We start from the raw sequence: 12,901 nt of genomic DNA on the forward strand, positions 1-12,901 counted from the left end.
CTTAACAATCAGAACAGAAATGTAGCTATCAAATTTTCTGTACTAAAAACTGCTGTCCTTAAAAAGTACAGCTGTTCTGTCTACCGATTACTTAATGAGGTGATTGCCAGGGCATTCTTTTTAACAACTTATGTGTTTTAAAAATTGTTAAAATTACACAACTGTTTCTCTTAAAACTGTTTTGGTTTAAATTCTAGCTCTAATATCTAGTAGCTAGGTGACCACAGGCAAATTACTTAATCTCAAATTTTTTACTTCCTCACCTGGGTGGGCTATAATATCTACTACAATACTATTATAAGATTTAATGAACAAAGTGTGCATAAAGCTCTTAGAATAGTGTAAAGCCCATAACAAAAGCTTAAGTGGTAATCAATATTTGCAAAACTAATATATTAAAAAGAAAAACCCAAGCATAGATAATTTCTTCTCTTTTTTTTGAGACGTCTTACTCTGTTGCCCAGGCTAGAGTGTAGTGGTAGGATCTCCACCTCTCAGGCTCAAGCAATTCTCCTGCCTCAGCCTCCTGAGTAGCTGGGGTTACAGACACCTGCCACCACAACTGGCTAATTTTTGGATTTTTAGTAGAGACGGGGTTTCACCATGTTGGCCAGGCTGGTGTCAAATTCCTGACCTCAAGTAATCTGCCCACCTTGGCCTCCCAAAGTGTTGGGATTACAGGGTGAGCCATCCCTTCAGGCCCAAAGCACAGATAATTTCTTAGTCAACCTTTATTTATTATTTTTCTTTTCAAGAGTTTTTACTCTATCACCCATGCTGGAGTGCAGCAGTGCCATCACTGCAACCCTGAACTTGAGCTCAAGTGATCCTCCTACCTCACCCTTCTGAGGAGGTAGGACTACAGGTACATGCCACCCCATCCAGTTAATTGAACTTTGTTTTTTGCAAGGCCAAAGTATGTTGAATGTTATGGGAGTGAAAGAGAAGTACTTGTCCCAAGATGTTCATCTAGCATCATGAATTATGGTTAATCTTTCGGATGACCAAAGGGTTGCCTTTAAAAGTCAGAATATTAATTTTAAATTTATTAAGTGTAGAGAATTGGTTAACATCCCTCCATATCATTGGCTCTCTTCTTCTACCACTGAAATATCCAATCTTAAGACATGTAAACCTATTTCCTTCCTTCTTTCTCTCCTTCCTTCTCTTCTTGTATTATTTTATTTTATTTTATTTAAATTCCCCGGGCGGGCGCAGTGGCTCACGCCTTGTAATCCCAGCACTTTGGGAGGGCGAGGCAGGTGGATCATTTGAGGTCAGGAGTTCGGCACCAGCCTGGCCAAGATGGTGAAACCCCATCTCTACTAAAAATACAAAGATTAGCCAGGCATGCTGGTATACACCTGTAATCCCAGCTACTCGGGAGACTGAGGCAGGAGAATTGCTTGAACCTGGGAGGCAGAGGTTGCAGTGAGCCGAGATTGCACCACTGCCTCCAGCCTGGGCGACAGAGAGAGACTCTGTCTCAAAGTAAGTAAGTAAGTAAGTAAATAAATAAATAAATAAATAAATAAAATAAAATAAATTCCCCTACTCTCTTGCTTTTAATAAGAAACAGGGTCACCTTAATGTTGTCCAGGCTGGAGTGCAGTGGCTATCCCACTCTTGATCAGCATGGGAGTTTTAAACTGCTCTGTTGCCAGCCTAGACCAGTTCACCCCTCCTCAGGCAACCTGTTAGTCCCCCACTCCCAGGACACCCTGTTGATGCTGAATTTAGTGCACTCAGTCCATATGTAGCACATAGTGGGCTACCCTCCACAACTCCTGGGCTCAAGAGATCCTCCCACCTCAGCTTTCCAAGTAGCTAAGACCACAGGCACATGCCACAACACCCAACTCCTTCTTTTTCTTTCTCCTACTTTAATTCTTTCTATGTTCAAGTTTGTCATAAATATAACAGTATAATCAAAATATTTTTTCTTTCTGATCAGAAAACAATCAGCATGGCTAGGCCATTCTTGGCTTTTTCCATCCCTCTTTAATAGTTATTTCTTCAAGAGAATTTTCCTGTCTCCAAAATGCCAGAAGACTCTAGTTCTACAGTTGGGAGATGTTTTATCTTTCTACATTCTGTATCCTAGTTGTGGTGGGGGCTACAAAAATCCATACGTACTAAAACTTATAGAACTGTATACCACAAATCAAATTTCCAAATATAAACTTAAAAGTCACCTGTCTAAAGCCTCCTTTGTTTTCAATGTGCTCTTTCTGTTTTCAAAATAAAATGCCTCTGTTCCACTTTCCTAACCTTCAGAAGTAACTGTGTACCTTCCCTATTATGCTTCTTCAATTAAGAGCTATAAAATTTATATAGCTTTAATTATAAAACCTAACATTAAAAAGTTACTTATATATGAAACTACCAGCCACATGACCAAAAATCTAAATTTTAATTTAAACCCCCAAATTACAAAGTTTTTGTATAAGATTAAATTGTGTTAAGTATTGTTTTACTCTCATCACTCCTCTTTGAAATATGATAAACTATGATATTTAATATAGTTTCTTGGTTAATAAAAATATTTAATAAGCTGTAATACAGATCTTTAAAGTACACTGGATAAATTAGAATTCTGTACTTGCCCAACCACCTAACCCATCTCAGCAAAAAGTTCAAAGCTTTTTGTTCCTTGGTCACCATTTCTCCAATTTCCCAATTGTTTTTGATGTTGTTCTAAATGTATCCTTTTTTTTTTTTCCGAGTAGCTGGGACTACAGGCGCCTGCCACCACGCCCGGCTAATTTTTTTTGTATTTTTAGTAGAGACGGGGTTTCACCGTGGTCTCGATCTCCTGACCTCGTGATCCGCCCGCCTCCGCCTCCCAAAGTGCTGGGATTACAAGCGTGAGCCACCACGCCCAGCCAATGTATCCTTAATATGTCTCCTTAAGGAGTCTTTCAGAGCATCCGTTGCTCTCCATAGGGCTTTTATGTAACTAGGAAAAATACATCCTTCTGGGGAAATACAGACACTTTTGGCAAGGAGCTGATGCCTTGTAGAGAGAAGTGGAGGCACAGTTTCCTCTGAAAGGCCTAAGCTAGGGCACAGGACTCTGTAAGCAGAACACAGGCTGACTTGTTGCTTCTTTCAGTCCAGCATCTTTGGGCAGTATACAAGCTGCACAACCATATACAGCAGCCCTGTACCTTCAGATTGTTCACTGGCAAACAGGGAAGAAAAACTGAACTATTAACTTACCGAGATACCCATTCTCCAACCACATACATGCGTCCATCTCTTATCCTTCAGACTCAAGATTTATTCAGAAGGGATCTTCCAACTTTATAGGGAACCTATCCTCCCCTTTATCTTTAATTTTCCCTTTTCGTGGTTCTCTTTTCTGCTTTAGATATGGTCAAGACTCATGTCTTGATATTGTTTAATATCAAAGAATATTAAATTCAGAAGATATATAGAAATACATAAATGTAATCTTTGCAATAGTCCTCTGAGATAGGGGAAATGGATATTATCCTTATATCACAAATCAATATATTTAAAACTTAAGCCAGGTTAACTTGCCCCAAAATTAACAGCTGGCACAAAGTGACAAAAAGGACTAAACCTAGGTTTTAAAACAATTAGTCTAGAGTCCAAAAATCAAGAGATTTTCCCTCTTCCCCCTTTAATCTTTCACTTTTGTAACTTGACCTAGATTATTTTAAGGTCACCAAGGATATCACAGCCAAATCCAAAGGCTACTTGTCACATATTTTTCTGAACTCTGCTACTTTTAGCTCTAATAATCCTGTTTTTAGATTATTCTCTTCTGCCCCGATTTCTATAGTGACTTCCTTCTTATTTTGTCTTGTTCTTCCCTTGCCATAGACTGTCCTAGACATCCTACTACATTTCTCTATCTAAATAAACCTACTCCTTTGCAGTTTATCATGAAAGTGGTTGTCTCAAGTATGTAGTTAAGACTCTAATTCATATCTCTATTCCTGTAATGCTGCCATTTCCTATTTTATCAATCTATTCCATTCTAGGCTTTCGACTTTCATTAACTATACCTGTGGCCTGATCCTATTCAGCATTCATTTCTTACAGCAGTAATGTCCCAAAGGGTGGAATACAAAGACTGGTAGTATACTGGATGATTTTAAGTGATCCATAGAAAATTATGTAAAATCATGTTTATTTTAAAACATGTTGGGGGGAAGCTAACGCCAAATAATCATAAAAATTTCCTTTTAAACGGCAGGATGCAGTGGCTCACGCCTGTAATCCCAGCACTTTGGGAGGCCAAGGTGGGTGGATCACGAGGTCAGGAGTTCGAGACCAGTCTGACAACATGGTGAAACCCCATCTCTACTAAAAATACAAAAATTAGCCAGGCGTAATGGCGGGCGCCTGTAATCCCAGCTGTTCAGGAAGCTGAGGTAGGAGAATCACTTGAACATGGGAGGGAGAGGTTGTAGTGAGCCAAGACAGTGCCACTGCACTCCAGCCTGGGCAATGGAGTGAGACTCCGTCTAAAAAAAGAAAAAAAAATTCTTTTAAATTCATTTAATTAAAAGACAGCAAGTTGAATTGAAGAAAAATATTAAGTAACAGGCAGATGGTTTGAGATGAAGCAGAAATTGTGAATGATTTAAGTTTGGAAAATACTGGCCACTAGGAAACCTATGTAGTTGAGTTAGGCACTCAGGCTCTGGATCAATAATTCAAATGCCATTTCTACCATTTAAAAGCTAAGCAACTTTGAGCAAATTACTTAAATCTCTTCCTTTTAGGCTTTCTGCAAATATGGATTTAAATAGATCATTCACAAAATAGTCTTAGTTTAGTAACATGGCATAGTAAGTGCTCAAGAAATATTAATAATCACAATCATTCTTGATTTTTCTTAGCCATCACAGCTTCACTTATAATCAACTAGGCACTCAATCTGTACTATCTGTAATTTTCTGCACCAAATTTCCCTTACCTTCTTATACACCTTTTTGTCTTCTGGCATGAATCCAAAGACTACATGATAACTTTTAACATCAATCCTTAAGGCTGTGAACACCTTGGGAGTGGACCAAATGCCATATTGCTCTGATTCACTGGGCCTTACAAAATTAAAAGAATCTTTAATCTTTGTTGAATAAGCTAAAAATTTTAAAAATCAGATGTAAATAAATCTCACAATGCATGTTATTTAACACAAACTCTTTGAAGGTTACCTGTGATACTATTCTTAGAGGTAAAGGAAAAAAAACCTGACAGCATTTTCTTTTGCTCCAATAATACACTTATCAGTTAATCTTGTGGGTCTATTATTTTGTGTTTCTGACCCTCATTCATTCAATAATATATAAACTCTAGGTATACGCCAACCACCATACAAGGTGATGAGGACATGGAAACAGTCTAGTAGAGGAAAACAAACTAATATTAGAATGCAGAAAATAGAAAAATTACCAGATAGTATGTAGTACGTATTGCTATGTAGTATGCTACATACATAATACCCAGTAGTTTTTTAAATACTAGATGTGCTCCTCAAATGACATCCCATCTTCCCTTAATGTTGAGCACATAGCAGCACCACACAGGGGTGAGTATATCACACTGACTATAATTCACATAATAATTTCTTTGCAATCTTGTGTTCAGACTCTTAGTTATCAGCTAATCATGTCTGCCAATCAGACAAAAATTTCCGGTTGAAACTAAGTAACAGTCCTTGTTTGACTGGATTTGCCAGCAAATACATGTAGTCACAGGCCCCAAAACATGCTTTCTGATAATCTTGAGGAAAATAAGGACTAGAAATGTAACTGGCAATGCTGGGAGCAATGGTAGGCACTTCTAGTCCCAGCTACTTGGGAGGCTGAGGCAGGAGAATCTCTTGAGCCCAGGAGTTGGAGGCCAGCCAGGGCAACAGAGTTAGGTCTGTCTCCTAAATAGAAAATTTACTAAAGCTACCCTCTCTACAGAACGCTTTTATCCACAAAGGTGTTCTGGTGATGCATCGATGAGATTAGCGAGGAATTTAAAATGTTATGACTCATAAAACTAACACAGTAACTCTCAGACTTGTAGGCAACAATTAACACAGACTGAGATAAGCTTTCATTGTGTTGTCCTATTCATAAAGTGACAAAATCACGCTTTACCGAAATGAAAGTGTGTCATAACTCAGACACAACTTTTGTATCTCCTTCACTGTAAGAATACAATTCTGTACTAACTTATGTAACATTTTACCAATGATCAATTCTTGTCATTTACAAATATGACATAAATAGCATCTAAAACACAAGTTACCTAACTAACAAACTGAAGCAGTGTTTAGGGGTGGCACTTGGAGGCAGACAGGGATATAATATAATCATCAAAGACATTTTATCAGTAAAGAGGGTGGGGTGGGGGTAAGAAGAAGAGAGGTGGCTGGAATGAGCCAGAACTTCTGCATTTTCAGCTATGAACAAAATACTCATCCCAGGGATATTTACTGTAGAGCATAAAGAAATCGCTAAGAAGCAAAATCCTGCATATAAATAGATACATTAGGGATAAGGGGGGTGAAATTTTCTTATGTACCTAAAGAAATATATACATCACCCTGAGAATTTACAGATTATTTATTGCTTGGAAGAAGAGTGTTTTCTTCTACCAATATCCTACCACTCTCCCCCCATTATTAGTTAACCTTTCACTATGCACTAAGCATAGTAATAGGCCCTTTACATATATTATCCATTATCTTTTTTTACTCCTATAATAGGCCTTTGAGGGAAGTCCTATTATCATTACCATTTTACAGATGAGGGAGTATTCTACCAATAATATAGATCAGATGCCCAAATTTAAAAATTGTATCTATGACATGGTAGAGTTAGTTTTAAGTTATCTCTAAGCACTCAAATAGAAAAGGACGCAAAAAAATTAGCCTCTACCCCACCTCCAAAGTGGGTATATTCCATTTTTACAACTTTCAACACTTTAACCTTAGCATGCAACAATATTCATATACTAGTCAAACTAAAGAAAAACTACTAGTTAATAATGCTCTATCTTATTTAGTTACTGTAGTTTATAATTTACAAAGCAGGTTGAAGGTTTAGAGCATCCCCTTTGGGTTCAGACAGTATGGAATTGAACCTACACAATACCACCAATAACTGCTATGTGACCTTGGTTAGACTACTCTCTCAGATTTCATTTCCTCATCTGTAAAATGGGGATGATCATAATAGCACTTCTCTCAAAGGTCTGTTGTGGAGATTAAAAAAAAAAATATGTATGAAAAGGGCTTATTACTGTGCTCAGTGTATAGCAAAAGGTCACCTAATGGAGAACAGCCACACATAAGCTAAGCAGAGCAAACAAAATCACTTAAAAAGGCTATATTCTGAAAATCCACTTACAGAAAAGGAGAGAATTACTATTTGACTACATGCTAAAGACAAAATTCAAGTTCAATTTATTCCTAATTTTTTAGGGGATCAATGCATTTGGGGTGAGCCAGAAAAGATGCTGCAGTGCATCTGTGACACACACCTAAAAATGGCTCCAGTCAAAGCAGCATCTTAATTACCAATATGGGAGGTGAAATCTAGTTTTGAAAAATGCTGGGGTTAGGCTTGGTAGGTGCTTCATATCACCCTATTATTTTTATTTGCAGGAGTAAGCTATTAAGGACTCAACAATAAAAAAATCCTCCGATTCTTCTGGTGCATTCCAAATGAAAATCTTACAGCAGAGCCGCCTACTGTACAATTCTAAGTACTCTAACGAGGTACGAATCTATGAACCCAGGCTGAAAACCAGCCAATGCGGAAATCCGGGTAGCTTTATAAGCCAGCAAGCATCAGGCATGTCAGACCCTCAAAAGATCCCAAATAATGTTAAAACACACATACATCCCTTTAAATTAAAGGTACTCCTCTCATGCAAAGGAGGGGAGACTCTATCAATGTCTCTATTGGCCCCATGCCCTTTTCTTCAGTCCTAAAACGGGGCCTTTACCCTAACACCACCAATATCAATGCTATCTCAAAGACAGGGAGTTACCGAGATTCACCACGCAAGTTAGAGGATGGAGCGGCCTACAGTGTGAAAAGACTACACAAATCCTTCTCTGGAGTTGGGCAGCACTTCCCTAGCGGAAGTAGGGTTGGTCTTGATTCCCCGAAGAGCCTCTCATCTAATCAGGTCTTTAAACCAAACCCTCCCATACATTGCTCATTGCAAGTCCCACCCTCACTACACAGGGAGAGGTAGACAGTGAAGGCCCCGGCTGAGTCCTTCAGTTGTTTGGGGAAAGCATACCCGACACTTAAAAAAAAAAAAAAAAAAAAAAAGACTACACGTCCGCCAGTCCAGGAAGACGGAAACCCCCTTCGCTTACCCGGCAACATGCGTAATCCCCTCGCAGGGCCAGGACTGGAGTCTGGGTGGGAGCAAGACAGACCGGTCCAGAACTCCCGCTGCAGACCACATGGGGCGGGTCTGACTCCGGTTTCCCGCTCCCCAAGCTGGAGGCCGACTTCCCCAGACACAGAGATGATGGTAACCAAAGAGAAGGGAAATGCCCGGACCCAAGGCCCTCTCCACGCGGCCCCCTAGCCTCCGGGCGCCAGAGTCTGGGTGCGCTCCCACGCCCCAGGCCGCACTCTGGCCGTTCCCGATGGGGCCCTCTTTGATCGCGGCCCCCACACCCTCGCTTTCCTTACCGGTCAGGGTGAGTGTCAAGTTTGCGCACTTCGAGGGTCTCCGCCGATCTCTGATCGAAAGAAGGGGGAGGGAAAGCTGGGGTTAAAGGGGTGGCCGGAAGGGCCACCGGACTGGAAAAGCCGAAGCTGCGGATGGACAAACCGCCAAAGCACTTTCGCAGCTTCCCGAGAGGGAGCCAGCGAGCGAGAAAAAGAAGCAAGATGGCGGCTAGCCAGCCCCTACGTACTACGTCATGACGCTAAGTACGTAGGGCAAATCTCCGCAAGACCACACTCCTGCGCAGAGGCGGCCGGATCACGTGAAGCCTCCGTGGCGGCCCAACCCTGGCAGAGGGTGCTGGCGCTTCCTGCTGGACGGAGGGAGTTTCTGCAATCAGAATTATCTTTTCAGGACAAAGCTTGGACCTGAGACCTTTCCAAGAAGTCTTGAATTGACCACGTTTACAAGTTGATAATAAGCCTCAGTGAAATGAGCACTCTTATGTCTGGTGGGTGGATGCGTAAGTGGTTGAACCAGCAGTTTGCCAGTATGTTCTCAGTGAATTTGGGGCAAGCTGAGAAGTCTTGCTGTATTGAAATGTTATCACAGACAGTGAAAGTAAAACTAGTGTGAGGAACAGAGTAGCATGGACTGCTGAGAGCACTTTTTAAGTTTCTGATTATGGATGTGAGATAAGCCATTCAGTTTATTTATATGATCTCTCCAGCACAGTGTTCAGCTCCGTGGAATAGTAAGATTCACCCATGCTGGCTTTTACTAGGCAAGTGTAACATAGACAGATGACTGTATCTGGAAGTGGGAGACTACAATGATGATAATATTATGTCAGAACAGATGGCGAATGTTCAGGAAATGGTATCTTTTGTCCTCTTTGTGAACTACCTATGACATATTTAAAATTCAAGGATTTCTTACCACTTCTGGTCTGAACGATCTTCCCCGCTAGTAGCTGCTGTATGTGCATGGAATTCTCACTGTAGCAATGTTAGAATAAATGAAATAATAAAGAGAGGTAAATTATGAACACCTCCCTTCCCACTAATATTAATTTGAAGTAGAAAAGTCTGGACTTGCTTGGTGGCTCATGCCTGTAATACTAATACTTTGGTAGGTCAAGGCAAAAGGATTGCTTGAGACCAGGAGTTCAAGACCAATCTGGGCAACATGGTGAGACCCTACCTCTGCAAAAAAATTAAAAAGAAAAAAAGCTAGCTAGGCATAGTGGCGCATGCTTATAGTCCTAGCTACTTGGGAGGCTGGAGGCAAAAGGATCACTTGAGCACAGGAGGTCGAGGCTGCAGCGAGACTCTTTCTCAAAAAAATAAAAAAAGAAGAAAACAAAAGAAAAGAAAAAGTTTTTCTTACTGATATAGGGTCACTGCCAGGGGAAAGCCTGCTGATCATCCACAAGAGGACAAGGAAGGATTACTTTAGTGAATTTCTACAACCTTCTAGGATCTGTCTATAGTGTCCTGGTCACAGAAACATCTTTTCTTCGTTTTTTTGGAGGCAGGGTCTCACTTTGCTGCCCAGGCTGGAGTGTAGTGGCATAATCACAGCTCACTGAAGCCTCAACCTCCCAGGCTCAAGCAATCCACCTGTCTCAGCCTCCCAAGTAGTTGGGACTACAGGTGCTTGCCACCAAACCTGGCTTTTTTTTTTTTTTTGCCAGTAGAGACGAAGTCTTGCTATGTTGACTGGGCTGGTTTCGAACTCCTGAGCTCAAGCAAGCCTCCCGCATTGGCCTCCCAAAGTGCTGGAATTACCGGCATGAGCCACCACGCCCAGTCAAAACATCTGTCTTGAGCAATGGAGAACAACTTCAGCAATCAGATGAAATTACATTAACCAAGGTCATAAGACTGACAAGTATGGCCGGGCGCGGTGGCTCACGCCTGTAATCCCAGCACTTTGGGAGGCCGAGGCGGGCGGATTACAAGGTCAGGAGATCGAGACCATCCTGGCTAACACGGTGAAACCCCGTCTCTACTAAAAAATACAAAAAAAAAATTAGCCGGGCGTGATGGCGGGTGCCTGTAGTCCCAGCTACTCAGGAGGCTGAAGCAGGAGAATGGTGTGAACCCAGGAGGCGGAGCTTGCAGTGAGCCGAGATCCTGCCACTGCACTCCAGCCTGGGCGACAGAGCGAGAGAGCGAGACTCTGTCTCAAAAAAAAAAAAAAAAAGACATGTATTAAATTATTAATTTCCAAGAGCTTTAATTTATACACCTGAACACTCAACAACTGCAAAGCCAATACTTTTTCTTCTTTTTTTAAAAAATTTTTGCCAGAAACAGAAAGTCTCCGGTGTGCCAGCATGGACCCAAGATGCTATCTTTTCTTGAGTACATTTTCTCATTTCCCTCCACTCCCCTCCCCTCCCCTCCTTCCCTGCCTCCCTCCTCCTCCCTTCCCCTCCCCTCCCTCCCTCCCTGCCTCCTTCCTTCCTTCCTTGCCTGCCTGCCTTTTTTGCCTGCCTGCCTTTTTTGCCTGCCTGCCTGCCTGCCTGCCTGCCTGCCTGCCTGCCTGCCTGCCTTCCTTCCTTCCTTCCTTCCTTCCTTCCTTCCTTCCTTCCTTCCTTATTTCTTTCTTTTTTTTAAATTTTCATATGGAGTCTCACTCTGTTGTCCAGGTGGCGTGATCTCGGCTTACTGCAACCTTCACCTCCCAGGTTCGAGCGATTCTCCTGCCTCAGCCTCCCGAGTAGTTGGCATTACACAAAGGCGCCACCACACCCAGCTAATTGTTGTATTTTTAGTTGAGATGGGGTTTCGCCATGTTGGCCAGGCTGGTCTCAAACTCCTGACCGCATGTGATTCACCTGCCTCAGCCTCCCAAAGTGCTGGGATTACAGGTGTGAGCCACTGTGCCTGGCCCCCCTGAGTGCATTTTCTGTGTAGCCAAACCTACTCAGGAAACCAAGCCATTATCAGAAGGTTGCTTGATGAGCACGTATTCTGAACAAGTGGAGTTATATGTATAGACTTTTCTTGAGTCATCTATCTTCGCAACAGGACAATTTTGTCCCGAAAATAGAAGTTCTCCATTTCCAATGGCTGCAGTTTTCCACATTGATCTCCAATGTAGTGGGGACATCCTGCTGAGCTGTTGATTTGTGCTCCTTGTCTCCTTAGCAGCACTTGGATGGCCACTGGCCCTAAAGTGCCCCCTGTACGTTACTTTCTCTGTTTCCATGGCTACCCAAACCTCTTTGCAATATTATTTCAATAAAAATCAAGTTACAGTTAAATCAAACCAGTTTATGTTTTAAAGGTGACTTTGCTTATTTCTGCTCCTAGCTCTGTATGTGATCTTAAAGTTTAACTTTTAGAGAGCCGTCTTACTGCCTTTGTTTCCAATTTATTGGGGAAAATGTGACTGAAGTCTCCTTGTTCTGGTACAATATCCAAAGCCAACTAATACTCTTTTATAGTTTACTTGGACTTGGATTGCACTTCTCCTGACACTCCACCATTGTAGACAAATTTGTTATAACAAAAATGTCTTCATGACAGATTGAATGAAAACTTCTCATTTAATTTACAATACTTCTATTTAAACAATAATTTTAGGGTAACGTTATCAAATTTCCAATTGGTGGTGTGGAATAAGGCAAACAAGTTTCTTACTGAAAACAAATTCACTCTCCAAACAATATGACGTATTTTCTTTGTGATTGTCCAGCCTTATTTGCTAATGATTTAATGTGTTTCTACCCTTCTCATTGTGATTGATTGCATAATCCTGTAGGTATTGAAATTTTATGGTAGAGTAGTTAAAAACAAAATGATCAATGAAAGTATCATTATTAGTAGTAATGTTCCTTTTTTCTCTCTTCTTTGTTTAAAATTTTTAAATTTTCACATCAGATGGGTAATGGACCACGTCATAACAAGGTTTGAGGGCGGCACATCTCATACATTCATGTGAACACCGAATCATCACACTTATGAACTACAAAACGATCAGCAGTTGTGTTTCTTAAGTGTTTAGGTGCATTTGACAATTTTTTTCTTTTTATCAATGATCCAGCAAATCATATTTAGTTAAAAACTGTGAAACATGATAAGCCTGGTGTAAAGAAAACTAGAATACCCAAATACTGCATGAAATGTAATCTCAGTTTATAAACATCCACAGATGTTGTACATTTGCTAATAAAGATAAGGAAAATGTTGCTAGTGCTTCAACAAATCATCTTTTTTGG

The 12,901-nt window shown here is 40.9% G+C and overlaps 1 protein-coding gene and 1 non-coding gene across 14 annotated transcripts in view; both read right to left on the bottom strand.

Moving 5' to 3' along the window:
• The window catches only part of PRRC2C (proline rich coiled-coil 2C), a 108,481-nt gene extending 99,560 nt beyond the window's left edge, over positions 1–8,921 (bottom strand). For 10 of the 13 annotated variants that reach the window (XR_004032608.1, XM_030823981.1, XM_030823978.1 and 7 more), the window contains exon 1: positions 8,694–8,921. The gene's annotated coding sequence lies outside the window, so the exon portion shown is untranslated. The remainder of the gene's footprint in view (positions 1–8,693) is intronic. The other 3 variants (XM_030823979.1, XM_030823982.1, XM_003258873.4) reach the window with 2 other exon arrangements.
• A 3,636-nt stretch (positions 8,922–12,557) lies between these two features.
• LOC115837806 lies at positions 12,558–12,660 on the bottom strand. Its single transcript, XR_004032856.1, has one exon. It is a non-coding gene; the product is annotated as a small nucleolar RNA U13 (small nucleolar RNA).
• Positions 12,661–12,901: the final 241 nt, after the last annotated feature.

The sequence above is a fragment of the Nomascus leucogenys genome, chromosome 12, assembly GCF_006542625.1.
Source record: "Nomascus leucogenys isolate Asia chromosome 12, Asia_NLE_v1, whole genome shotgun sequence".
In the NCBI taxonomy this organism is placed as follows: Eukaryota; Metazoa; Chordata; class Mammalia; order Primates; family Hylobatidae; genus Nomascus; species Nomascus leucogenys.